The sequence below is a fragment of the Ammospiza nelsoni genome, chromosome 16 (genome assembly GCF_027579445.1).
Source record: "Ammospiza nelsoni isolate bAmmNel1 chromosome 16, bAmmNel1.pri, whole genome shotgun sequence".
Taxonomy (NCBI): Eukaryota; Metazoa; Chordata; class Aves; order Passeriformes; family Passerellidae; genus Ammospiza; species Ammospiza nelsoni.
Window position 1 is genome coordinate 14406486 of NC_080648.1, and position 25573 is coordinate 14432058.

General features: G+C 43.3%; 1 protein-coding gene across 3 annotated transcripts in view; it reads left to right on the forward strand.

Moving 5' to 3' along the window:
- Positions 1–548: 548 nt before the first annotated feature.
- SGCD (sarcoglycan delta) overlaps positions 549–25573 on the forward strand; it is a 313783-nt gene continuing 288758 nt past the window's right edge. The window contains exon 1 of one of the 3 annotated variants that reach the window (XM_059483993.1): positions 549–678. The gene's annotated coding sequence lies outside the window, so the exon portion shown is untranslated. Of the gene's footprint in view, positions 679–1120; positions 1160–25573 lie in introns of those variants that run through there. The other 2 variants (XM_059483991.1, XM_059483992.1) reach the window with 2 other exon arrangements.

Genomic DNA, 25573 nt, shown 5'->3' on the forward strand with positions numbered 1-25573 from the left:
CAGATAGGATTGTCAAGCACGGGAACAGATTGCCCTGGGAATAGTGGGGCCAGCATTCCCGCAGGTATTTCAGCGATGAGCAGATGTGGTACTTAGGGACACGGCTTAGCGGTGGGGTAGGGTCGGAATTGATGGTCTTGATCGTAAAGGTCTTTTCACACCTGAACGACTCCGTGATTCTGTGAAAAGCAGGGGGGGAAATGGGGCAGGTGTTTGAAAAAGGGAAAGGGGGCAGGAAAAAGGGAAAGGGGGCAGGAAAAAGAGCGATGGGAAAATGGGAGGGAATGGCGAGAAGGGGAGAAATGAGGAAAGAGAAGAACAGTGGGGTGAAAAGGGAGAAAAAGCAGAAAATCGGGGTGAAAGAAAAAAGGAATAAAAGGCGAGAGGGGGAAAGGAGGAATAAAAAGAAGAGCCGGAGGAGGCAGCGGCGGTGCCGGTGCCGCGGGCGCGGCGGGCGGGGGCGCGGCCGGGCCGGGCCGGGGCGGTGCAGCGGGGCCGGGCCCGCCTCTCCGCGCCCCCCCGCGGGCCGGGGCGCCGCGGCCGCGTGTCGGGGGCGGCGCGGCTGCTGCGCCGCGGCTCGAGCAGCGCCGCGCCCCCGCTGCCGGAGCAGCCGCTCCGCCGCCGGCCCCGCGCTCCGCCGGCATGATCTCCTGAGGGGCCGAGCCCGCCCCCGGCCCGGTGAGTGCTGCTGAGGGCCCGGCCCGCGCTCGGACTTGGCGGAGTTTCGGGCTCCGGCCGGCGCTGCCCTTCGCGGGGGGACGCGGCCCTTGGGGTGCTCCCCGCGCCCCGGCTTCCCCGCGCCTCCCTCCCTCACATCGCTCCCACTCATCTCTCCCTCGCTTCCCTCCCTCGCAGCGCCGTGGCTCCGTGTTGGCATTCCCGGAGGGAAAAGTGTCTCTTGTCAGCGGGCGGACGCTGCCCGGCCCTCTGCAAGGCTCGGCCGAGCTTTGCGGGGGCTGCTCGGTGTCGGAGCGGGGCGAGGCTCCCGTGGGGAAGGGACTCTGCAAGTGCCCCTCGGGCTGAGTGTTCACAGCGGGCATGTGGGGGGAGCTGCGGAGAGCGCCTTGGGCACCTGCGAGCAGCAGGTGAAAGAAAACGGGCTCAGATCGGGCTGGATCGGGGAAAAGCGCCGGGAGCCGCGGGGATGCGGCGCTAACAGGTGCGGGGGTCGCGGCTGCTTTGGTGCCGGGAGAGGTTTCCGCACCCCGGGCGGGTCTCGGAGCCGCTGCCGGGGGTCGGAGCCGCGGGCGGGTCCCGGCAGCCGCCTCTGAGGCGCGGGGCTGAGCGCGGAGCGGGGCGGTGGGAGCCGTGCGATGGGAACCCTGCGATGGGAACCCTGCGGTGGGAACCCTGCGGTGGGAACCCTGCGATGGGAACCCTGCGGTGGGAACCCGGCGGTGGGAGCCCCGCGGGATGCCGGCTCCGAGGTGCGAGGTGATGCTCACAGGTGAGACCGAAGCTCCAGTGGTTCCCGCACGGATCAGTGTGTTGCCCCCGTTGGGAAAATGTATCCGGTAATGCAAACTTGGAAAGAAAAGTAAGGGGTTTTCAATGAGAGGCTCGTTTCGCCGGATTTTGGAGAATTTCTCACGGTTGTTGGTGATGCACTTTGCTTTCTGGTGGTCTTAAGGAGTAGCTGATGTAGAAGATGCCTTTTGGGCTGCGGTATTAAGAATGTTTGTTGAAGTGTCTGTGCTTTAGCGTTTGTGAATTTCATGTATAATATGTAATAGGAAAAGAAATAAGTCTGCTATAAATATATATCAGACTATGAAAGGGTATAAGACTATGGAGCTAAGTGCTTCCTGTTAAGTCAACTTTTAAAACTGCTTCTCCCTGGGCAGTAATTCACATTTTTCAAGGGGAGAAAGGATGGGTGCAATTGAATTTTCAAATTAAGTCAAAATGAATTGCTTAATATTCAGAGGAGTTGATGAATGAGCCATTAAATCAACACTTGCATAGCGTTTCATTGAAAAGAAAAATGAACAACTCTCCATTGTGTGCTGGGCAGAACAGGTCAGCCAGTGACGTTGCTACATCAGTGTGCTGAACTGAGTCCTCCTCCTGCTAACAGATGTGTTTGCTGGGTGACATTCCTTAGGCATGGGAATGGGCTCCTGTGCCCCCTGTGATGAGGATTAGCATCTGCTGCAAATGACTGTAATCGTCCCAGCCTCATCTCGAAGGAGAGAAATCTTGGTTAGGTTTCATTTGGCATAAATTAACATAATTTTATTGACTCCTCGTGTTGATGTATTTCTGTTGAGAATCCACTCCTGTATTTCAAGCTATGTTTGTGTTTTGTTCCTCCCCCAAGGAAAGGCTATATTTTTGAATGCCAGTTTGAGGAAGAAATTATACTGATAAATGGAAAAACAAGGGTCATTATTTTGAAACAAGATTCCTCGTAGTAAAAGCTGTTTTCAGAGCATCACCTCTCAGCAATACAGAGGGTGAGCCTTGCTTCCAAACCCTTTGATTAGCGTAGGCACAACTGTTGCAATAATCTTCTTGCCACAGAAAAATTACCTTTGTCTTTGCCCCTTGAAATCCTTGTGTTGGAACGCACTGTGGATGTTGATTGTATCCTTGTTGTGCCTTCTGGAAACTTCCAACACTTTGAAGAGTCATGGATAGCACGCCCCTGATGTTTTTCAGTTGCACCTCTTTGCTTTGTAGGTAGCTTGGAATAGCTAATTTTGCTGAAAGCTTTTAAAACTGAAGAAGTGACAGCTCTTCTGGTTTGTGCATGTAAACTGAGTATTGCAAAGAGGAAATTGTGGAGGTGCGTTTTTTGTTTGTGGTGTTTTTCTCTTTTTTTTTTTTTTTTTTTTTGTTTGTTTGTTTTTTCTTTAAGGTTCAGAGAAACAGATTATCCAGGCTCCAGCTGAAGGTGGGATTGTAAATTGATTTAGGACTTGAGAAAGCTTCCTGCCTACAGGTCATTTGACCAAGAGAGAGAACTGGTGTGCAGCCCTTCACAGGCAGGGGCATTTATTCAGGTTTATAGTTACATAGAAGTGTGTTGTGTTATGTAATGTGGTCTGCTGCTGTTTATTTTGGGTGGTGTGTATGGACTCAGCAGTCCTGCACAGATCTTTGGGTGATGGGTTATTAGCAGGAGTTGCTTTGATGTTTGGGGAGGTTTTGTGAGGTAGCAGATGGACAATTGTGTGTTTTCCTCATGGGAGAGGACGTTCTGCATCTGGAAATGCCTTTAGGTAGTGCCTGCTGGTAGTGTGCATTTCTCAGATGTTTTGTTATTCTTAGAGGCCAGGGTAGCTGCAGGTGTTTTTGTGCACCAGCAGTGTCTGGTTTAGAGCAGTTTTTATTTTATTTTATTCTAATTGTCCTTAGAAATAAAAGAAGTAAAAATATTTTTTCTGAAAACCTATTTTGCCTTGTAAGGATATCCTGCTGTTTCTGTTTCTTTGCTTACTATTCTTCTCTGAAATCATAATGCATTTCTTTAGTTCTTTTGATAAAGACTTTAACTCAAGCTTACTGGAAAATAGTCGCTCTATACTGAGAGAGTTCTGGCATCTTATTGACTTATTTTGGGAATACTAGAGAAAAATATACAAGATTCACTTTCATTGATTAAATCCTCCAGGGCAGTCTTCTAACACTGCAGTTCTCTGGGTGAAAAATTAACTTTCTTCATTGTCTTGCTCCTGCTTTTATTTCGTTTGTGTGAGTCCCAAGCTCTCTTACCAGTTTACATCAAGTCCCTTAGGTGTGCTTGGAGTGGAAAGTGTCTCAGTGTGAAAGTTCACACACATTGTCACTCTCTGAGCCCATTTGTCTCTGGCCACCACCAGATCCCTCAATCCTGTTGGCCCTACAACAGTCCCAGAGGATTTTGCACCAGCCCATGGTTCTTTCCACCTGTGAAATGTTTCCTGAGTGATTGTAAAAAAAAAATAAATATTAACAGCTACCTCGATGCTTTTCCAGAGGTTTGGGCAAGATAGCACTTTAGGTGCAGCTTATTGACAAATTTTGATTTATGAGGTAACTGAAAATGTTTGTATTTGTTGGATGTGGAGTGAAAGCATAGGAGCTTTCTGCATTTCATCTGCAGCTTTTCCAGCACAATGTACAGCTAACAGCTTGTCTCTCATTGATTTTAGTAACAGATTTCTGCTGAATATGCCTGGAGTAGTTTGAAGACATACTAACTTTTTGGGGGCAGTAGGTTACTCAACACCCTTAAGAACTTTGCAATGTCTTCTTAGATAACCTTGAAAACTCTAAGGTTTTAGCTACTCTTTACATTCTCCCCCTGCCTGGGTTTAAGATGGATCCTATGGGAAGGCTGCTGTGTTTTTCTTTTTAGGGGGAAATGTTTAAAAGAAGCAAAAGAAGTATGCTCTCCCCCACCCCTGATCAGGGGCTGCTGTGACTCCTGTACCTGTGTGTTTTCCCTGTGAATTCTTTGCCTTCTTCCTCTCTGCCTCCTTCAGCTGCTCTCATAACAAGTCACGTCAGGTGAGCTGTATCTGACTTGTTTGGAAACAGTTCAAAAGGATCCCATTGACATTACCAGGCAATGGGTCACGCTTGAAATCTTGCCATCCTGGTGTTAAGCCTTTTCTGTTTTTCTTTTCTTCGCTTGCACCTTGATTTCTGACATATTTTTAGCTGCTGTGAATTTGGATAGAGCTAGTGAACAGGGATTTGGTATTGGGTTGTTTTTCTTTTTTTGTCTTTGAGAAATAGGGGATTTTATTTTTCACTAAAGATGGAGCCCTAGGGTGATTATCTGTTTTTCTGCTTAGCAAGGAAGGATGGTGGTTCCTCATGGAGGTTAAAACTTTGTGTAAAATCTCAGGATTGCCACTCAGTTTAATGCTAGAATCTGATATGGATGTTGGAGCTCTCTTATTTTTATATTTTGAATTAACGATACTTTTAAGATTGTGGTGCTGTACAGAAAACTTCATGAATCTAATGCATTGCAGAGTGGTAAGCTTAGTAGTGTTGGGTTATAGCAATACACCTGTTATTTCCCCTCTTGGTGCCATAGGGTTTGTCAGGTTGGGTGCTGGAGAATTACCAGGAGTGCAGAAGAGCAGTGCTGGGACCACATCCAGGGATGTGCTGCCCACTGTTGGGATGAGCCAAGATTTGCTGTGACCTCCCCAGGAGATGAAATGCTGCTGTAGTGGCCTCACCTGCTCCTTGCATGGAAGCCGTGTGAGCATTTAGGCAGTCTCATTTCTTCTTTGGCAGTGTAGCAGCAAGGGGAAATGATTTAATTAAAAACTTCCTGCCTTCTCCAGGGGCTTCCCTGGTGGGTCACCAGCTGAGGTTCTGGTTTCTGCCCATCAGCAGAAGCTTTCACCAGCCTGGCTCAGTTCACATCTCTGTGGGCAAGGAGGGAGCAGGAGACTGAGCACATCTCTCTGCCCATTTTCTTGCTTTTTTTTTCCTTCTGTGAGCCTGAGAAATAAAGTTTGTTCCTGTGTAATCCTGACACGACTGAAGAACCTCTTGCTGCAGGCAGCTCTGTCACTCTCTGTAGTGCTTGGATTGCTCAGCAGAGGGAGAAGAGACCATAATGCTGAAGGCACCCAGAAACAGCCAGAGCCACATTTCTCTGCAGACAGCAGGGAGAAGAGTCCCAAATCCTCCCTCCCTGCTTGATTTTTTTCCCCCTCTTCTCTTCTTGTTTTGAAGCTCGGAGCTAAGCTGTGATTTTTCACCTCTTAATCAAAAGTGGCTGCCTCAACGTGTGGGTTAATGGAATGTTTCAGATGGCAGAGTGGGTGACTGTGATAGAAAAGATGAGTCCAAGTCCAAGAAGCAGCATGCTTGAAAAAAAATCTCATCCATCCAAGCACTTCCTAAATATTCAGGAGCTTTCCTAAATACTTATGAAGAAATGTTGGAATTGACCTTTAGTGACTGAAGCTTTACAACACATCCAGAGATAAACAAAACAAACCAAAACCAAACCCTTTGAATTAGTTGCAATTCAAGCAGCCAGTAAAGCCCATGACTCATCTCCAGGTCAGATTTTTAGCTGTCATGAATCAGTGCAGCTCCATTACTTTCCCAGGCACTGTGCCAGTGCTGCCACTGGCTGGAGGGCTGGCCTGCTATTTTTTGGGGGGGATGAAGTTTGAAGAGAAAATTGTGAGATTATGACAAAGTTGTCGAGTTTAATTTGGGGTTTTTGTATGTTTGTTTGGGGTTTTTGTATGTTTGTTTGGGGTTATGTATGTTTGAGTTTTGTATGTGTGTTTGAGGTTTTGTATGTTTGTTTTGGTTTTTGTTTGTTTGGGTTTTTTGTGGATGGCAAAGATACTTGTTTAAAGAACAAAACCTGTCCTCAGGCTAATCGACAGCATTGCTCAGCAGAGATTTGCTCCCCTGCAGCATATTGTGAGGAGATCCAGGAGAATTAGACATTTGTTTTTTTGTCAGAGATGTCGGTTTAATGTGATAAGAAAACAGCTGCCAGATAAAAGCAGGATGCTGAACATGAAATGGAACAAAACCAATGGGAAGTTCCTGCAATTTGATTGAACAAATCAGTGTTGTGGAGACCTGGCTCGTTCCCTGTTGAGGGTGATGTGGTCAGCTTTGGGGCTGTGCTCTTCAGAGCAGAGAGTGTTAGTGCTCCTGCAGTGCTGAAATTAATGAGGTGCCATTTACTGAGGGCTTGAGGAGCTGGAGCAGATGAAGCTGTGGGCCCTGGTAGAGGCAGGACCAGCCTCCAAACTTTCCCCTGCGCAATCAAAGGGCATGACCTGACTGCCCTGGGCACTTCCTAAATTAATGTGTTCTCTTAAAGCATGAGCCAGGAGCCCACAGGGGGTGAGGATAAGGGTCTTAACTCTCTTCAGACAGGGAAATGTGCCTAGCAGGCAGATGTGGAATGTGCTGTTAGGAAAGCAGAAGGAGCACTGCTGAGAGGTGCTGGTCGCCCAGGGAGAAGCAATTGATGAAGGCTTTTCCATCCTCTGCACTGGAAATCCAACCAAGGCCAGCTCTGGGTTTACTCTCCGTGTTCTTCCCTTCCCTCCAAACCAGTTATGAAGAAAGGTCTGTGTTCCATCCCTGATCCCAGCCCTGCCTGCATGGGCTCTGCTCAGAGGGTGACCAGGTGGAGCTGATGCTGTTTAACAGCCCAAGAAACACCTCTCTCCACAGGAGAGTTTGTCTCTGCTGGATAATGAGCTCTGCTGCACTCGGGACTGAGTTGCTGCAGCAGGGATCGGAGGGAAGCGCAAATGAGGATGCAGCACTGGGCACCTCCTCCAGCCTCTTCTCTCCATAGCAAACAGCTAATTAACTGGGAGCTGCTGGGCTGCTGCTGGCCTGGCTTCCTGGGGAAGGGTCTTGTGCAGTTTGTCTTGCTCCAGTAAGTTTCTGAAGTCTTTCAAAACTGTGCATTGCAGCAACACCTCAGTTTTTATTCTGACTTTTAGGCTTTTGCAAGTGTGACATCTGATAGTGGAGGTGGGCAGTGAAGCTTCAGCTGAAGGGAGAGTTGTTCAGGTACAGAATGCATAGCCATGGGTTGGGGTTTGAGAGCCTTTCCACGATGTACAAAATAACCTGCCAATGTCTCTGTTTATATTTGAAGTACAAAATCCTTTGTGCAGAAACCATAAACGTTTTTTGGGTGGCGGCGTGGGCAGTCTCGCTCCTCTTGCAACTTATTTTATGGCTATAAATGGGATGTAAGTGGATTTTCTGCCTTGTACTATCTGTCTGAAGGAGGATAAAATTCACTGTTGTTACTGTCATGCTCAGGTAAAACAGTAGCCCTGAATTTTAGCGGTTTTACCTTCTGAAGTTCACAGATACTGCAACTTCAAAATTTTATTTTTTAGTATACATGACTTCTTGAAGAAGTGAAGCTGAAATATTCTTTAAATCAAGAATTTACCTTACTTAACCTGACTGCACTACAGAAGAATCATAGCCCTCACAGGGTACAGCTCAGTTTTCTGCTTACATGTTGCCCTGAAGAGCTGAATTATTTTGCAGGTTTTTTTTTCACAGAGCTTGCACTAGTGGTTTGCAGGAAATCATTAGCTGTATTACTGTTTCAGTATGGGCACTGGGAAATCCACTTTTATCTGTTCCTGCTTACCAGTGTGCTGCAAAAGGCTTGCCTTGCGTGTACTGAAGCATGATTAATTTGGGGGGGTAATGATGAAACTGCAGTGCTTTGATAGGTTGATTATTTTATGCTCTGCCAGAAATGGATACTTAAAAGAAGATAGATCTGAACAAGATATTCAAGAGCCAGTTCCTGGTTTGAGTCAGCTAACAGGGAATGGGCCAATCCTACTGCCACTGGTGTCAGTGAAAATACTGAGAGTGAAGTCAGGTATGCAGTAATTAATTACCTACAGATGACAGTTTTTGAAGTAGTGAATAAAAGATTTGAAGTGCTGGTTGAATTGTCCGAAAACTGAATCTGTTAGATATTTTTCTCTTTTTTTCCTCTTTTCTTTGTTCCCCTTCTTTCTGTCTGGCTTCTGCTGAACAACAGGTACTTCTGAATTCCACTGCCCAGGCTGGGGGATCTGGCAGATGTAGCCCTTATGCAGGCTGATGTTATACACCATTGCATGTTTAATTTCTCTATTTGAAAGTAATCTTGAGGGTGGGTATTTTATTGGTTTAGGGAAAAAGCACCTGCACACTGATTCCCGAGTGTAACAGTAATGAAGTTTCCTGGAAACAGGTATTTCCTGAAAGAGCTTTGTGAAGTCAGAGGTGAATTACTTTAAGTATCATGTTTAACAGTTGTCTTATTACTGGCATGGAGGACATTATAGTTATTATCATTGAGTCAGATATTGAAAAATGGTGCACTTAAATGTCTCCATTGTTCTCCTTTTCATCAGCCCTGTTATGAACTGCCTTCACTGAAAGGTTGGAGGGGGATAGTGCCTGTGAGGCTGAACTGGTGTTTGTGGGAATAGCTGAATCTTGTGAAAAATAGTACAAAGCATGGACACATTGCAAACAGCAGAATTGTTTCTTAGATGATTTTGTGAATTAGTAGTTTCTATGTAGGAATTTTCTCAGCATCAGAATGTCCAGCAAGCCAGGATTTTTGTCATTCTATTGTATGTTTGACTTATAGATCTTAATGCCTTTTCCTCTCTATGGGGAGATTGAAGAACTAAGTAAAAATGATTTATGCAAATTTTACATCCTGGGCAGTTGATTGTTACTCATGACCATGATGTGAAAAGTTATGGTGGGGGTGGAAATTATGTTTTTAGGGATAAGGTCAAGATATGAATGTGTTTCTGATATAACAGAGCAGCTGCCTCACGTGGCTGGCTCCATCCTTGCCTATTGTTTGTTCAGGAAAATAAGATTTGATTTTCATGTGGGAAAAGGCAGTTTTATCATTAATGGCATGTGCTAAGCAAGAATGTTCTTACAGGGATCAAAATACTTCTTTTTTGGCACTTCATTTTTTTTTTTCCTTCATTTATGGGAAGCTTCTGATCTGCTTGAATTTGGCTTTTCATCTAGTTTGGACCTGAATCTTTGGGTTACAACACCATAAATTGTCTAATGGACCTGGGGTGCTCCAACCCAACCTGAGCCTATTATCTGGTATTTTAGGTGTTCAGTGCTGTCCTTATGTATACTCTTTATACACAAAAGTTGTTTTTTGCCTCAGCTTGTGAAGGCAAAAGCCAGAATGTGCAGCTTTTCATATGGAAATAGAAAATACAGTGTTCAGCTAGCTTGAGCCTGCCCTTTTTGGGATAGGAGATTGCTCTGGAGGGTGTTTTTTCTTCTCTAACTTATGAAGCAATTTGAGTCTAATCTACTCCATAATTTCAAGCCTTGTATGATATTTCCCATTTGTTACTCTAATAAGACCAAAGGTAAAATTTTATAGCACATTGTGAGCTGAATGGTCAACGTCTTATTTAATATCTTTGCTTCCAGGGCAGGTGGAAATGAGAGAAGTCTCTTGCAGATCACAGCCCAATTAATACAATTTATCTAAACATGCCCTGGCTCATCCTGCTAACACTTCACTGGGAAGTACAAATTGTGCTCTCTGTGTGTTCTGCCTCACAGGAAAATAAGAGCAATGCAGGTGGTCAGACAAAAGGTTCATGTAGCCTAGAATCCTGTGTGTGGTATGGATCACACCTGGGTGGGTTGGCTCTTCTTCAGGCTGTAGAGTCCCAGTGTTCTCCTATTTCTGATGCATTCTTAGCAAAGTGAAGATTTTCACTGTTCAGAAATAATTTTGGTCTTCTGATCCATCACATCATATGATGTCTTCATATGTTTTCTTTTAAAGATGACATAAGCAGAAATAGAGGAGTTTTTAAAATGCAGATAAATCATGAGTTTTTGACGTGGTATTTTGTATTTCAGCCTTGATACCTTTCTCTAGAAGTTCCAAAATTATTTGCTTATTATTTTTGAGTTGCTGCTGAGCTGATGTTTCCAGAAAGTTGTCTGTAGTGACTACATCTCTTTTCTGCATTAGAACAGCTAATTCAGAGTCTGTCAGTCTATGTGGACAGTAATACTCCTTTATTTCAGTGCAATATTTTGCATTTGTTAACATTTAATTTATGCTGTCATTTTGCTGTCCAATCGCTGTGTCTTGAGACTCCTCTGCAGCTTTCACGTCAGTTGTAATTTTATCTGCTCCTAATTGTTCTGTCTTTTCAGCATAGCTTGGCATTTCATTGCCTCCCTGTCCCTTTCTCAGACCAGTAGCAGGTATTTGAACCACTACAGGTCTTAGCAGAGATGCTGAGGTGATGTGTTATTTCCTTATTTCCAAATGATGTATTATTTCCCTTTTTTTTCCCCCTTCCAGTTGATGATCCATAAGATGCTCTTGTTTTCTCTTCCACTACAGCCTATCTTTTTAAAGGCTTTTCTTGACATTCCTTGAGACTGTTTGCTGAAGGATTTGGGAAAAGCTCTGTGTACTGCATGAGCCACCTGCATGTCCCTGCAGACCATGTCCCTTGTTAACTCCTTCAGGGAATTCTAACAAATTGTTGTGCTTGACTGCTCTCTCCAAATATCTGACTCTTTCCAGGTATATCGTGCACCCACTTGTTCAATTCCTTATTATATTTTCTATCAACTCTTCTCGTATTGAAGTTAAACTCAGTGGTTTGTATCTTTGAACATTTGGCTTTTTAATGAAATGTTCAACTGTGGGAAGATGGAGTATGTTTTTTGTGTGAGATTTTGTGAGTATTATATTTTTTGTGAGGTTTTGTCCTTCTCTGAACTGTAAGGTTACAGCTTTGTTAAGAGTTGTGGGGTTAGGGTCAGAAATCATGGAAACAAGGCATGGGCATCACTGCCACATCCCCACAGTGTTATCATGTTACACTGTGTGACAATGCCACATTTCACCATGGAAATTTTCAAAGCGGCGCCCTGGGGTTTACGAGATCGACTTTATCAATGGTAATAAGCTTTAATCTATTTATTGCAAGGAATAAATCAAACACTAGAACTAATGTAGACTGAAACCAAATGTTGTATTACAGTTTTAAGCCTTTCTTGTATATACAATTATCAAGACACAGGGCTGTGTGCCCACAAAAGGAGCTTTAATTTCACATTTTAAAGGTTCCAGAAATAAATTTACAAGTTGGGAAGATACTTTTGTTTTACTCTCTGTTCATTGCTCTACAAAACCCTAACAGAATGCCATTACTGCAGGCTTCTGACGCCAGCATTTGTCACTAGCCTTGGATTGGGATTCTGTTTTATAGAAAATTTAATGCTAGAAGCTTATCTATATTCTCAGCAGGAGAATCTGCAATATATATATGAAGTCTTGTAATGAAAAGACATAGGGGAAAGCTGCAGCCCTTGTAAACAGCCACCTCAAGAAGGGCTGGCTGGCATTCCAGGATTTATTTTGTTTTGTACTTTTGTTTTGCACTGTGGGTCTCTCCTGAAGCACCAGGTTGTGGTGGGTACCTGTGACCCTGTGCCAGGGCTAAGGGAGCTGCCAGCCCTCTCCACTGTGGCAGGAGAAAGCATTTACTCACTAAACTGTCTTCATCTTCACCAAAGGTTGGAGGAATCCATGGGTTACAGGACTGTCAGGTGTAGATCAGCACAGTCTCCAAATTTTGTCTCATCAAGAATGTTCTCTCTGGTCCTCCATAGTGACCTTGCACTTAAAATGGTCATTTGTTGTAGATGAATGTACTGCCTCTTAAAGAAAAAACCTGGGCTACCTGTTTGTGAGGCTCCTGTAATAGCCTCAAAATCTTGTGATAAAATTGAAACAGCCAGTCAGTGGAGGATCTGGACATAAAATTCAATGATGTTTCCACTTAATTTTGTTGTTCTGCCTTCCATTCTGTCTGGGATTTGCTGTGCTTCACTTGCAGTTAGAAGTGAAAAGCTTTTGTCGTTCATGGAGCAGCTGGGTTCTCAGTCCTGAGCCATTTTAGGGTTGTGGCACCCAAAAGGAATAAAATTTCCACAGTTCCAGCCATTTGGTCCTGAGAAGGCAGAGCCCTGAGTGTGACAGTAGCTCCTCGTGTTCTTTGACTCTTGGTGGCAGGAGTCATTTCCCAGTGCAAACTGCATTCTGCCCTTGTGCTGTGTCCCCAAAACTAAGGGAGGGGGTGACTTTGTCCACCTTGCTGTGCCAGGTCACTGCTGGTGCAGCTCAGGCAGCCCAGTGACATTGCTGCTTGTGTCTTGCAGCACCTGAATTCAAGCCTGGGTTTATTCCAAATGGGTGGCTGCTCCATGGGGCATCTTTCCAATCACATAGGCTTTAATCTGGTGCCAGCAGAAGATCTTCATTTTTTCCTCCACGCACTGCTTCTACAACATTGCTTGAGAAAAATTGTGTTTTCTTTCTGTTTTCTCTCAGCACCTTAGAGGAGTCATGGGTTTGTTTTAAGAGGGCTCCCAAAGACAGAGAGATGGAAAGAAAGCCAACAGAGGCAACTGTGGATCACAAGAAGCTCAGCTGAGCTCAGGTTACAGATGAACCTGCAATTGTCAGTACACTATTTTTGCCTCCAGCCAGCCAGTGTTGGTCTGCTCCATTTAATTTCAGAGCTAACTTCTTGTCCCAGTGCTGTAATTTATGATCCCCCATACATGTGACCCCTGGTTTAATTTGTCCCTTTGCACAAAGAGTGAAAATACCACGGGCAGGTAGAAATAAGGCCTGAAGTGTGACTCATTCTTGAGTGAGGTGAGTTAGAAGCACATTTCAGAGGAACAGGAGAAGACAGCTCACCTGCTTCAGAGAAGGTCTGGAGCTGCATGGGAGCTGAGAGGAAATTCCTGCTGCTTCACTCATGGAGATGGAGAGAGCCCACTTTGGTTAGCAGGGTTACTTGTGCACACAGCTCATGGTGCTCGAGCCCTGCTGGTGCTGCAGTGACTTGGAAGGGTGACAGGTCCCAGAAGCGTTGGCACCTGTGTGTCAATAAACCCTCCAGCTTTCCTTCCTCAGACTTGTGATGTCTTACAGAAAATTAAAATGCTTGACTGGGGAGAAACTACTGAGCTAATTCTGATCATTGCAATGCCTTGATTTCCCACTTTGGAGTGTGCAGGGCTGATGGCCACATGGGTGTGAGCAATTTCTTGTTCCAGTTGCTGGCAGGGCTGGGCAGTGCCCTGGCATCTGCCTTGGCATGTGTATGGGATGTAAGCTGCTTTTTAAAGGTGCTGCATGAATATTCACTGTGTGCCAGGTGCTGGAAGGCGCCTTCGATCACATCTGATCTCGCTGGGTTTCATTGCTCTTGTATAAATAAAAAATCGTTGCCTCAGGTTTTTTACACAGCAGGGCTGATATTGGCAGTGGTACCTTGTTAAAATGAAGGAGTGTCTGTCTCATTACAGATAATGTGAGCCCAACCTGCATTTTCTGCCTTGTGACAATATACTGCACCAGATGAAAGTTCAGTGAGAGTTGTGTGCAAGTTCAGAACTTTATTACTGTTTCTCAAGAAACTGAGAGTGGTTGTTAGTTGGGGAGAGGTGAGAATTTGATATTTGCTTTCTTTTTAATTGTGCAGTAGTATAAGAGTTGTTGCAAAGGATAGACATGCCAAGGAATTACAAAATCTGATTGATGACTGGTTTTACAATGTGATTTGTATTGATGTTCTCCTTAAAACAAGCTCTCTGGTTTTGCTTGTATGCATCCTGTCAGCATGAAGTTTGCTTTGTTCATGTTTATAGCAAATATGTATCTTTGTATTATTTTTAGAGGCTGAAAGATGAAGTATATGACTATAGTGTGCTGCAGGTAGTAAATGTGTAATTTATGCTTGTGGATGGTTCTGGGTGTTGTGTACTTTTGTAACACACCAAAAATGAGACAAAACTCTTGAGATTGTTGTCACTACAATTAAGCAAGAATTGAAAGCAGTATTAGGCGTCCAAATCCTCTAGCATTTACTGAAAGTAGCATGGCCAATATCTGTAGACACATGCAAGTTTGGATATCTAATTTGGGAACCTCAAGGCCACACACAGTCACCAGAGCTGCCACAGGGTGATTCAAAGCTCTGAATTTAGAGCCTGATTCTCTCCTCTTGACTATGTGAGGAATTGAGTTTCTTGACTTAATGTTTAAATTAGCTGCCTAGATTGAATTGATTCTCCACCTCTCCTCTCTGCTTGCCTTTTGCCGTTTCCTGATTCCTTTCTCTTGTTTTTATTTTTTTCTTTTTGAAAATTATCTAGTAAGTGATAATGGATATGGATAGTGGATTCAAGTGATGGAAAATATACCTAAGGAAACTGAGATTGGGAGCACTTTCCTCTCTTGAAAAATTGCATTTTGTCTCCATTTTGAGCCTTGGTAGGTCTGGCTTTGATTTTTCAGACTCTGGAACTCTGCTAGATGAGGGAGCCCTGTCACAGGAGATGAACTTCCCATGTGCAGGAATTACCTAGCTGTAATTAGGTTCCTTCACCTTTTCACTCATAAATTAAATATCCTTACTTCCTTTATTCTCAGGCATTTCATTCTGATTAATAACCAAGTATGGTGGTACTATTAAGCTGCTGCAGCCTCAGTGTATTTTTATAAGCATTGTGCCAGCACTCTGCACTAGTGGTGTGTGTAGATAATGTGGGAGAGATGGGGAAGCTTTTGGTGTGGGGACACTGCAGGACTCCCTGTAGTGTTACGGTTTGAGAGGGGTTGGGGTCAGTGGACGTCAGTGTTGATTGTGCATTGAAGAGAAGTCCCCAGTGCAGTGGGGTCAGTGATTGCAAGAAATCCCAAAACAGAGAACTTGCCACAGGGAAAGCAGCTGAAAGGAGGAAGGATGGGTCCCTATCACAGGAGCTTCCTCTTACTTTTTGTCTTTGTCTTGCTGGTGGCATTGAGACACTTCCTAGAGAGAAGAAAGATTATGTTTTTGTGTGGGGTTTTTTTTGTGGTTTTTTTTTTTTTTTAGGCTTTTTTTGTCCTTCCACAAAAGCCAGGATTGCTTTTGCTGTTTATAATTGAGATTTAGTAATGCTGTTGTTTCTGGCTTGCCAGCTGGAAAGACCCAGAAGGGAGTAGCTCCTCTGCCCCAGCCTACCTCTGCAGCCTGGGCAGGAACACATTTCTGATTATCCCATTCTCAGTAGCAGCTGAGCTGTTCTTCTCTTTGCAAAGACAAGAGTTCCTTTTCTGTCACACTCATTTATTTTGAGTTGAGATAGTGAAATCCCAATCTTCTTTTGTGTTTCCATCGGCCTGGATGACAGAGCCGTCATGTTCAGGGGAAGGAGGCTCAGATAAAGCAGCTCTGGGTTCCTGTGCCCGAATTTCCCCCTGCACAGGGCTCTGTCCTCTGCAGGGACACAAGTGTGTAAGGAGGCAAAATCAAGATTCCTGAGCAGGCTGCAAACTGAGCAAGCCATTTCTCAGTTTCCTGCTTTTGTTTTTCCCTCTCCAAGGGGTACAAAGGTGTGGAACAAGCCATGTGAAAGCTTATGTGCGTTTCTGTTGAAGCCAGATAAAAACAGAAGCGAAAGTTAAAACGCAGTTTTGTAGCAAGCTGACAGAATAACAGCAGTGTCATTAGGATCACAGAAAAGTCAGCACACAAAAAATATTGGAGCATCAAATCAATGAAAATTATGCAGAAGATGACCAGTCCATCCTCTGGTTCACTTTCTGTTTGCATCCTGGCTCATGCAATTTTCAGGAGTTTATTTTAGCTATTTGCATGGGTTTTAATTTTAACTGATTTAGGCTAGAAACAACTTTGCATTCCTTTCAGGAAGTTTTTGCTAAGCATGCCCGGTGTTTAGTGAATAATAATGATCAATAACAGAAAATTAAATCCAAGAGTTGTCTGTTCCTTTGTCTAATTAACCCTGAGAATTATCTCCCTGTGTTCCAGCCCTCTCAAGCAGGCTGAGTGAGGTGCACAGGTAGCTTTAGTAATAACATGGCACAAGCAGCTTAGGACATGTTTTGATGGCTCTTTAGTAGTTTAGATCAGTAATACTTTTTTGGCAGCATCGAATGTGGGGAATGCATAATCTCTCTGAGCAGCCAATTAAATCCACTTGGATGGCAAGTTCCTTTCCTTTTTCCTCTTGTGTGTGGCTGTACCCTTCCCATCAAAGAAGTTGTATCTTAATTGGCAATCCCCCTGCATCTGCTCACTCTGTCACCCCCCACAGAGAGGCACGGTGCTTAATTAAAAGGAGTTTGTGTTTGTTTATCCCTGGATTTTCACTCGTGCGTTTGTAGAGGTTTCAAAGGTAGATGCATTTATAGAGACCTTGCTAAGTAATTAATCCTGTAATGTTATTACTTAAAAAAAAAAAGGAAAAAAAAGGAAAAAAAAAATGCTGAGTTCACAGGAGATGGGAAGAAGTCCCAAAGTTCCCAAAGTTGGTATGGGTGTTGGAAGGGGACCCACCAGAGGAGCCAGTCCTCTTGTGAGGGTGATGTAACCTCCATGAAATATCTACATCATTTGCTGGTGTGCATTTGCTACATCATTTCTCCAGTGTGCTTCTCCTTGTGAAGGAGTGGCTGTTTCTGGAAGGTAAATCTACCATCAGAGAAACTTTAAGTTGTGGCTACTCAAATGAGCTTTTTCCATGGAGGAATGTGGTTTAATAATGAAAAATACTGAAATCAGCAACTCATTTCTGCTAAACCTATGGTTTTGTAACTATCTCAGGTCCTTTGGAGTTGTGTCTGATCTTTAACTCTCTGAATTACTTGCAGAGGACTGCATACTTTTGTCATCAAGGTTTTTGTTGAAATCACCGCTGAAGTGCAGTGGGATCCCCTGAGAGAAATGTGAAGTTCTTCACTTGGCTTTAGACACCAGTGGTCTGGAAAATACTGCTTTTCATTTTAAGAGAAAATGAGCTGGATGAGGTTCTTGGGAGCAGCATTTTCCCAATGCCATGGCATTTTGGCCACCTCATATCCTTCCTCTTGTTCTGCCCAAGGGAAGGCACATTGCCAGGGATCCACTGGCTGGACTTTGGAGAGCACAGTCATCCTGCCAGGCTCTTGCTAGGTCTGGGCTGACCTTGGGCTGGGAAAGCTGCTCTGTGCCCACCTCTTGCCCATCTCCTCTCATGACTGAGCTTCTGCCATGCCAGACATTCTGTGGCTTCAGCCCTCTGTGAAGCTGAGGGCTCTTTGTATTTCACACCACTTGGGTTTAGAAAAGATGCTTAAAATCAGAGGATAAAATATATAATCATTCTGAATTGGGTTTCTTCCCCCTCTCTCTCTTGCCCCTGCCAGCTGCTTGTTTGCCAAGGCTGAAATAAAGGCAGTGGTGGCACAGTTGTGCCTGGTGGCAGTGGCACATACATATTTTATGGGCTCCTAAGGGACAGTGTTGGAGTTTATCTTGCATGAAACAATGCTGACATCTCATGATTGGAACCAGGCTGCATAGATGGGCAAGGAGTAGCTGTGCATAACTGTGATTGCTCTGGCATGGTGTGAAATGTGTGCAGAGTTGGAAATGCCATTTGAATAGAAAGCTGCTGAGTGTTTGGGATTGACTCAGTGATGTCCTTTCACAGTGACTTGCAGGGCACTTGGCACAAAGCTGTGGTTTAGTCCCTTATAGACTTTGGCACTGCTGGACCATGAGCACAGCACGCTCAAGGGGACAACAGAAAAAATAAATAGTGAAATTGAATTTATGCTGGTGGTATGGGCCAGAAATAAAGCTGCTGGGTAGATCAGTGAGAGGTGTAGTACTTACTCTACCTCCACTGGTTCATTAAATACAATGAATCTAGGCAAAAAAGGTCACTCTCCTGCTTTCCCTTAAGTTCAGAGTGATCTTGCTGAAGTGGGCCTGCATTGAGCTCTCTGGTGTGTGGTAGGAGCAGGGATTGGAGCATGAAGTAGAAAGTATTTAGATATGATGTACTGTAAGCTGTGTTTCTGCTCCCCTGAGCCAGAGAATTTAACTGCATGTCTAATGTAGTTAGTGCAGAGGCAAATCAGTCCCTTGCTGTGCTCACTTGGGTGGGGGAGGAGGAAGTCAAAAATCACAACATGAATTGCCTGAAATTTTGGTGGTATTTTCAGTTTTGTTTGTTTGATTCCTAGGAAGTGGGGGGAGTGAGTGTAAAGAGAAGCTCTTCTGGAGTGGAAGTGCTGTAAAAGGAATAGGAAACCATTGAACAAATGGATTTTCTGTTTGCTTTATGCACTCTGCTTTTCAGTTCATTAGGACACATTAGACTCATGAAGGTGACCAGCGAAATTGTCTTGACAAAGATTTCTGCAAGGAGATAAAAATAAATAAGTTAGCAAAGAGTGACTGGAAAGACCTTCCCAATTACCAGTTCTTCAACCTCCTTCCTTAATTTTCTTGCGAGCTAATATGATAGGAGGAGGAGGAACACACCTTCATCAGAATGCTGCACAGGAGAACAGGGTTGCTATTAAAAGCCCAATAATGACTTGTATCGGTTTATGCAGATTTGCTCTGCTGGGTTACTCTGTGCCTGGCACTTGGCAAAGCACAGATAACATTTAAATCAGGCAGTAAGTGTAATTAAGTACTACCCTTCAGCGCATCTCTCCTTTTAAGACATTTTTATACACCGTGATTTAGAATATGACAATTGGGTGAGATTAAAGCAGCAAATTGTGCCTATAAAACAAGCCCTGAGAATAGCAAGGGACTGTAAAATTTTATAAAGGGGAATACAGCACATGCCTCCAATCCGATAAAACTTTTGTGAGCTGGGAGATTAACGGCGAAATACAAATAAGATGATACAGTATGCATAGCATTGAGATAGTAAATTACTTGTTATTGTAACAACTTATTCCTTCTACCCTGAAGAATTTCTTACTTAACTTTTCCAGAAAATCTCACCGTGTGAATGATTCATTGACTCCTGGAGGTGTGGAGGGAAGGTAGGCAGTCAGGCAGCAGTGGTGTCCCTGTGGGGACAGCAGTGGTGTAAATGTAGTGTGAAAGATCATCTGTGCTGAAACACATGCAGTCAAGCTTGTGATTGGTTTCTTCCTCAGCTTCAGTGGACTTGTATTTGCAAAGTGAAAAAAAAAAATCCTTCCCTTATTTCAAGTCCTTAATAAGACCTATTGGAAGGTTTTCTTGGGGAACAAAAACATTGCTTTATGTGAGAAGTCTAAAATGTTGTTTTCTATGCCTTGACTGTGTTGGGCTGATTTGGTTCTGCTGCACTGACTGCATCTGAGCACCTTCATCAGCTTCACTGGGCACACTTGAAAAAAAAGGCTGTGAGCCTTTAGGAACTTCTTATTCAATTTGTAACTCTCCTGCCCAGCGTGCCACAAGTCACCTCACACATCACACCGAGGTTGTCACTGATAGTAGGAAAGGCAGTGACTCCTGTGATATCACTGGTCCCAGAGGCTTCTGCTATTCATCAGCTGTTGTGTTATGGCATTGTCCTTCACAGGCTTATTGATCTCACATTTTCTCCCTTTCTTTTCTGTTCACACTAATCCTCCCTCATTCAGTCTTGCAATGCTTTTTTTTAGATTTTTTAAATTGATGTCTTAATTACCCTCAATTGATAACTTCATTGTCCTTTATTAAGAGCCATAGAGCCTGACGATACTCAGCTTAAATGTCTGGTGAAGGCATGCAGAACCCAAAAGCCTGCTCATTTCTTCCCATCTGTATTAGCTGTACACAAAAGTTGTGTTGCATTGAGCCCATTGTATGTCAGTCACGTTAAAAGGAAGATTGTGCATGTGGAACAGGGAGGAGGATGATGGCTGCATTTCTTGCTGTCTAATATTCTCTGACCATCTTTGTTCTGCATAAAAGAACCCAAACAACTTTATGACACTTAGTTTTAATGATGCATTATGTAAGGAAATAGTAAAACTGGAAGGAGAGGTGTGAATTATTCTGGAGGAGAGTATTACATTTCAGTAATAGGACAGTTGGGTTTTAAAGGCTGAGCATCACTGCATTATGAACAAAATATAAGGCCAGGCCATGAACAGATAGCAGAGTGAGGAAGGAAATGGAGAAGAAATAAGTAGGAGCCTGATGAAAATGCAGCTCTGTTGGCAGTCAAGCATTTTGGGGGCACATGTCATGCTCAGCCCTTGTTTTGATTGGGGGGATGTTTATATGTGTGTTGCTTTTATATTTGACTTCCTTTTGACTTTCTGATTTATTATTCAGTACCACATTTATGTTCGAGATTGTTTTGATATTGTTAGGGAGATGTCAATACTTCTGAATCAACGTTAAAAACATTCTGGTTTATAGAAATGTTGACCTTTTCTTCTTGCTTGGTTTGAAAAGTCAGTTCAAAATGGTAAGGTTTTGTACAGAATGGAAATTCCCTTTTCCAGGAAGCAGGTGTGAAGCAGGTGCAGCCAAAACAGATGCTCTTGTGCCACCACTGGTCCCATCTTTCATCCTGTCCTGTTTTCCTGGGGAGGACAGGAATTTGCTTCTCAGTATCCTCTTGCTGCTGGATGTCCGGGAACGTCCTGGGTGAGTTCAAAATCAAATCACACCATCAGTGTCTTGCTGAATCAAACCAGAGCAGTTAAAACATTTCAAAACATCCGTAGGAAGTCATTAGCATAGAAAAGACTTTTGCAAGTGGGAGTCCCAAATGTTCCAGGCGTTGTTCTGACAGGCTGTCAGCGAGCAGCTCTCTCCTGTCCCGGTGGGATCTCTGCCCCACGGCTGCTGCAGGCAGAGCCCTAGGGAGCCCAGCCTGGCTCTCAGCTCACCCTGGGGCTCATCCACCTTGCCCAGCAGCCGAGTTCCAGCTCACTGAGTTGCTGCTCGGGGGAAGTGTTTCCCCATGTGATGATGTTGATACCAATTTTTGCCCGTCCCGGCGTCCACACTTCTTCACTTTTTGTTTGAGTGATGTGAACTCCCAGTCTTTCATTAGATGTGTTCTGATGGAAGCTTTTGGTGATGATGAACTGGTCTTTGGGATTTTGCCTCTGCTCTTCATATGTTTTGGTGCCTATGGTCTGTACCAGACAATTAGCCAGCCCACAGTGAACTTCAGAGTGACCTGGAGCACAACTGAAACTGCAAGCTGACTTGTTTGACTGGGACCAGAATACTTTAGTATTTAATTTATATCTTTATTTTTACCCATATAATATATAATAATATATCTTTATTTTTATTTTTGCTGCTATCTCTTGTTGCTTAATCTACATTTCAGTAGCATCAGCTTAAGTTTTTGTCTTAAAACAAAGGGATATGGGTGGTATTGGCTCTGAGCTGCTGCTTAAATGCTTAGGGAATAAGCACAGAAACTAGTGGAATATTTGTTCTATTTGGAATGCAAAGGGCTTAATCTCAAAATTTGATCTATAAGCTGTATTTGACTTATCTGTATACTTTAGAATTAAAATTTGTTTTCTTATTTGAATAGGTTTATGATTGGTCTATTGGGATGGCCGTGCTTGTTGATTAAAAACCAAAAAAAGCAAAATAATATATTTTCTACTCAAAGTAATGCTTATCATTTTTAAAGTTTACATTTAAAGCTCCTGGAAGTGAGCAAAATGGACAGAGGTTAACTAAGTGAATTGCTCTGCTTTAACTTCAGGGACAATGTGCTGCAGTAGGAATGCCAGTATTCCACCTCAGGTGGGGATTTGTAGGTCCAACCCTATTGACATTAATGGGAGCTAAGCCAGCAAATCCTCTGCTCATAGATGGGGAAAATGAGCTATTAATTGAAACTGCTGCTCAGCGATGAAAATGGTTGTTTTCAGCTTTCCTGAGCAAGCATGTGAGCACTTCTGTGTTTGGGAATACTTTTTAATAGTACTCAGCTGTGTTGGTGCTCTGATTGTGACTCCTGCTTGGGCTGTAGAGTTAAATTAAATGAGTTTGGGATGTCCTGTGTCACCCGGGCCATAGGAGGAGATACCACGTTAATTATCCTGTTCTGCATCAAAGCAGCTTCTGACTTGAATGATGGACAGACTGAAACCCCACAGTGCTGATGTGTGGGACTGCACCCCAGATAACCTTTCCTGCTGCCCTGGAGCCATCCACTCTCAAAGTATTTCATGGCTTCTTGAAGCAGTTGTGTTGCTTAAATAGAGACTTGGGAAGTGATGGTTCTGAAAAATGTCAAATTGTATCGCATGGTCGTTCCTTTACATATACGATGATTTGTCAGGGTTTCTTGCTTAATTAAGGACTTAATTAACTTAGATCAAGCATAACTATTATATTATTTTAAAAATTTAAGAGGATTAAGACTAAAAATACTGATGGCTCAGGTGTTCTTTGGCTGAAAAGCCAACAGCTAATGTGATTTGTCATGAGCTGTACTTGTCTCATACAAATTATTTTTGGTCTTTCATTCTATGTAACACTGTGGGTTTTGGCAGGATTTTGTCCTTTGAGATATTTCTGCATTAAATAATCTATTCCATTGAAACTTGAATAGTTTTGCAACTTGGTTAATAGTTGATTTGTGCACTTGGTAAGAGGTAAATACAGGAAAAAGTTACTCTATTTTGAGATCAGTGCTTGAAAGCTTCTGCATTAAACCTTTGTGCCCTTCCCCAGTCCAGTAAAAAAATTCCATGTTTGTGGGTTTTTTGTTTCGTTTTTTTTTTTCTGAGTAATTCTCTTTACTGTCTGCATTTCAGTGATAAAACCTATATTCAGTGCTAGGTTGTGAGTCCCTTGAAGTCTCCAATAAATCATTTCTCTTAAATATCTGCTTTATTACTTCCTGGTCGTGCTAAGACTGAATTCTGTAATCATATAAAAACATATTATGATTTATATAAGGAAGAGCAGTGACAACAAGTGGGCTGCTGGATCTTCTCTTCAGGGCTTGATGATGCTGTGAGGAACTGGTTCAGAGGAAGGGAGGGAAGCACAAATGAATGATATTTACATCCTTAACAGTCTGCTTTTCTTTCTTATTAAGCAAGGGAAGTCAAATATTAGTTCAGGTATTATGATATTATTGTGTATTACCTAACCTGAAAATGAAAGTGGTGATGTTGTTCTCTAACCTCTTTTGAAGAAGCTGTGTTTGGAAATTGGAGTCATTAAAAGCCTAGAAAGTAATCCAACAACCCAGACAAGTCTTTGGAATGCTTGGGTTCCCTGGATTTTATTAACACTAGTTGTTACCTATCATTTCAAGACAAAATTATAGTTATCTTGGAATTTCTGATTAACAAATCCTGGACTAACTTGGCAGTGCTGTGTTAATGGTTGGACTAGATTATCTTAAGGACCTTTTGTCACATAAAGGATTCTGTATCTGTTTCAGAGATCTGTATCTGTTTCAATGAGACTCTCTTGAAACGTTTTTCCTGTGAGGAAGGCAAACAGCAGTAGGTCTGGAGAAGCATCTGGCCTGCTATCTCATGTGCTGTTTTTCTGAAAAAAAAAAAAAAAATTAAAAAAATTCTTGTAATGTTCAAGCAAAGCATCAGCATCTTGTACCTTTTTTCATCTGAACACATTTATGCAGCCATGTCTGGGCAATGAGACTTGGGTGGAAAGGAGAAGAAATAAATGTATATCCCTGAGAAGCTTTGAAATGTGAGGGGATGGAAGAAGCATTAGGTGTATTGGGAGAAAGAAGATGCAGTGGAAGCTCATTTTGGAATTTACATCAGTGCCATCACACTTGCAAAAAGCAATTCCTTCTTGTGCTGTGTGCTTGCTCCTCGGGCTGTGCCTCTCTGCAGAGGCATCTGGCAGAGTGAGCAGTGTCTGGGTGTCTGTGCAGGTTCTGCTGTGCCTCTGAGAGTGAGCCACTAGCACAGGACCAATATTGAGAGCCTCAGCAATATGGATGGCTCAGATGGATTTGCCTGGAGAAGTCTGAGAGAGGAGTGCAGCAGGTTATCTGTTTTGTCTCCAAGCCATACTTATTTCCTGTATGGAAGTGTATTTCATAATCTTCAGCTGAACCGTGAAGTAAAACTGCTCCTACAGTTGGTTCAGAATAAATGGTTGTTTATTGTCATCATCACTGCACTAGGGCTGAGTGGTCAACATTTCTGGGAAGTAATGTTTGGTTAAAAAACCCTCTCCTTGAATGTGCTGAAGGCTAAGAGTGAGACTAGCAAAAGCCTTAGCATGTCTGTCCTTAATACCAAACCAAGTAGATCAAACTATTCCTTCTTCTGTTTATCAGTGAACCTGTATTTGTATTGCTATAAATTAAACCAGTTGTTCTTGTCTAATCATTGGTGCACGCAGGGACCAGCTGTTCTTCCTCCTCATCTTAATCACTTTACACATTTGATGGTGGTTCTTTCATGCTTTCCTGGGTTTCTCTTTTCTGTACTGCTTGTTTAGTTGTTTCATTTAACATGAACATTCCATTTAGCATGTTGGTGTGTTTGGAGTGCCTTCTACTGTGTTTCTGTGGTTTGACCCTCTCTGTTTAATGAGCAGTACATGAAACTGAACACTCTGTGCTACCCAAAGTTGCCTCAGTGCTTAGGAGATGTTTTGACGTGAAACATGGCTTAGATGACTCCTATGTAGTGTTTGTGGCAGTAGCACTTAAAAACCAAGTGTGATCCTGAGCACTGCTGAGGATTTGAGCTGTAGGAGTCCAAAGGCACAATATTGCACATCCTCCAGGCTGGAGAGGGTCTCCAGAAACTTATATCTCAGTGGGAGGTTGGGTATGTCTTTTAAATCCAAGCACCCATATATTTCACACCATACAGACCAGAAAAAGTCACTGGGCAATTCTTCTGTTGGGTTTATAATTTCTTATAATAAGTCAGAACACAGTGTTCTAAAACACATCCACCCTCTGCTTAAACCAATGCCATGAAGAAACATTTCCAAAAGGAGCATTTAAAAAAAAACAGGGAAGGGGAAGACATTCCCATCCTTGCAATTATTCATTGCCTGTGTGTACCCTGTGGGGAGGCTCAGGACAACTGGCAGTGTGTTAGCAACTCCACTGATCATAAACTGAAGAGAAATGGACATTCTTGAGCCAAGAGAGCATAACTGCAAGTATGTTTATTTTTGGAGGGATCATAATGCCAACTGGCAGAGCAAACTTGGCTAGGTGAAGGGTCTGGTGCAGCTGCAAT